Genomic DNA, 2,500 nt, shown 5'->3' on the forward strand with positions numbered 1-2,500 from the left:
ATATGCTCTTGCCATCAACATCTTAAAAAAAAAAAAAAAAAACAGCGTGCACACCTCTTTTCCGAAAATTACATTTAGACGAACATCAATTACCTTCTCCTTACAAGAAACGTAATTATTATTATTAAGCATATATTTGTAAGTACAAATATACAGTATATTTCAATATACTCAAGACGCAGAAAAACAGAAACATTATTAATCAAGCCACGGAAAACTCCCTCGTAAACGAACGAGAGTTGAGGCATCCTTCTAAAGAATATTTTAAGGTTTCTGTTCTTTTTACTTTAATAAATTACGTGACACTGGTAACACTCTCAAGGGAAGTCAAAATTTGACACTCTTTGGTTTGATTTATTCTCTGAAAAAGTTTGTGGACTATAATGAGCTGCTGTTCGAAAAGTTTCCTTAGGCAACTGAGAGAGAGAGAGAGAGAGAGAGAGAGAGAGAGAGAGAGAGAGAGAGAGAGAGATTTTGAAGGTCTCAAAGTCTTTTTAGTTCATCCAGGGAGACTTCATTTGCTCTCTGGTAGAGCGATTTAGTTTAAGCATTTAGAGAGTTTTTCTGATCTTGTTTAACTTATTCTTGAACTCGTTTACCGAGTTATTGTTTACTACATCCGCTGGAAGTCAATTCCAAGTAGAGAGAGAGAGAGAGAGAGAGAGAGAGAGAGAGAGAGAGAGAGAGATACAAGGATTTTGGAGGCCTCAAATATTGTCCTTTTCAGTACATCGGGGAAGACTCCATTTGCTCTTTGGTAGACCGATTTAGTTTGAGCATTTAGAGAGTTCTTATGATCTTGTCTAACTTATTCTTAAACTCGTTCACCGTGTTACTGTTTACTGCATCCACTGGAAGTCAATTCCAAGTGAGAGAGAGAGAGAGAGAGAGAGAGAGAGAGAGAGAGACGGGTCCATTCCACCGTAGTGAGGATTTGAATACTTCGCCAATTGTTTTCTTTTAAAATTATTAATATGACAAATATTTTAGAGGAGCAATAATTACCACGTCTTTAATTTTCAACTCAAAATGTATATAAAGAGGAATATAAAATGAGAATATTATTAAGATGATATCTTAATGAATCATTCTCACAGAAAATAAAGACCACAGTTACCTACTGTGGTATCCAATTGGAAATTCTCCTGCCTGGCGATATATTGGACACTGGTTCGAGACCAGCTCGAGCTCAAAAGTTTCTTTTAGTGTCTGGAACCCCACCATCCTTGTGAGCTAAGGATTGGGAGTTTGAGGGACCCTTCAGATCTACATGGCCCTCCATGGTCCTTGCTTGGGTGGAGAGGGGGACTGGGCGCTGATCATATGTATAGATGGACAGTCTGTAAGGTATGGTCACTGTCCCTTGCCTAAACAGCTCTTTTAGGAGAAGGTTACACTTCAAAATCGAGCCATTGTTCTCTGGTCTCAGGTAGTGTCATAGCCTTTGTACCCTGGTCTTCCACTGTCTTGGGTTAGATTTCTCTTGCTTGAAGGTACACTCAGACACACTATTCAATGGATCTCTCTCTCTCTCTCTCTCTCTCTCTCTCTCTCTCTAGGACAAACAGCTCTTTTATAAAAAAGTTACACTTCAAACTCGAACCATTGTTCTCTAGTCTTGGGTAGTGCCATAGCCTTTGCACCATGGTCATCTACTGTCTTGGATGAGAGTTCTCTTGCTTGAGGGCACACTCTCGCACACTACTCTATCCGGTTTCCTTTGATACCAAAGAGATCAACAAAACAGACCTAACCAAACAATATCAAAGAATATAGGTAACAACAATACAACCGCTACCCCCCCCCCCCTACAGCACAACATAGAAGCCTGTCAACTGGTCTGAACTAACCTGAATTATCTTATGATATGTATTAAAGGCAGTTTCCTAGACGGTATGGAGGCTCTTAATAAGAGGACACTGCTATGGAACACGGCACTTGCATATTCGATGAGGTCCCCCTGGACCCGAGGGACCGATGGTCAGAGATGGAGATGTCCTGGTTACAACTTTGGTAGTTATGCCAAAGCATTTCAAGGGTTCCCTTTCTACAGTAGTTCAACAAACTCTCTCTCTCTCTCTCCCTTAGAATTTCAGTGACACCCCCGAGCTATCTCTCTCTCTCTCTCTCTCTCTCTCTCTCTCTCTCTCTCTCTCTCTCTCTCTCTCTCTCTCTCTCTCTCTCATTATTATGAAGTTATCAGTTGAAAAAAATACGTATTCAAACGACAACAAACAACGTTGAACACAAATCTGATCACTATGTGAATAGGATTCTGTACATAAACACCACTTATGAAATAGTGACATTAAATTCTAAGTTTTGGACAGAACCTCTCAATATGCATTCGATAATAAATAAACTAAAAGTTGTAGTTGTAAAAGCAGAATACTATAAGACCAGAGGCTCCAGCAGGGAAAATAGTCCAACGAGGAAAGGAAAAAAAGGAAAAATGAAATATTTTAAAAACAGTAACAACATTAAAATAAATATTTCGTAT

At 39.2% G+C, this 2,500-nt stretch overlaps 2 long non-coding RNA genes across 5 annotated transcripts in view; one reads left to right on the plus strand and one right to left on the minus strand.

Moving 5' to 3' along the window:
• Positions 1 to 2,500, plus strand: part of LOC137638319 (uncharacterized) — a 1,154,758-nt gene that overhangs the window by 934,240 nt on the left and 218,018 nt on the right. The window lies entirely within an intron of this gene.
• LOC137638322 (uncharacterized) overlaps positions 1 to 2,500 on the minus strand; it is an 838,879-nt gene that overhangs the window by 433,211 nt on the left and 403,168 nt on the right. For 2 of the 4 annotated variants that reach the window (XR_011044050.1, XR_011044041.1), the window contains exon 1: positions 1,851 to 1,872. The exons of the other annotated variants lie outside the window; for them this stretch is intronic. This is a non-coding gene — a long non-coding RNA (uncharacterized lncRNA). Of the gene's footprint in view, positions 1 to 1,850; positions 1,873 to 2,500 lie in introns of those variants that run through there. 4 annotated transcript variants of the gene reach the window in all.

The sequence above is a fragment of the Palaemon carinicauda genome, chromosome 3 (assembly GCF_036898095.1).
Source record: "Palaemon carinicauda isolate YSFRI2023 chromosome 3, ASM3689809v2, whole genome shotgun sequence".
NCBI lineage: Eukaryota > Metazoa > Arthropoda > Malacostraca > Decapoda > Palaemonidae > Palaemon > Palaemon carinicauda.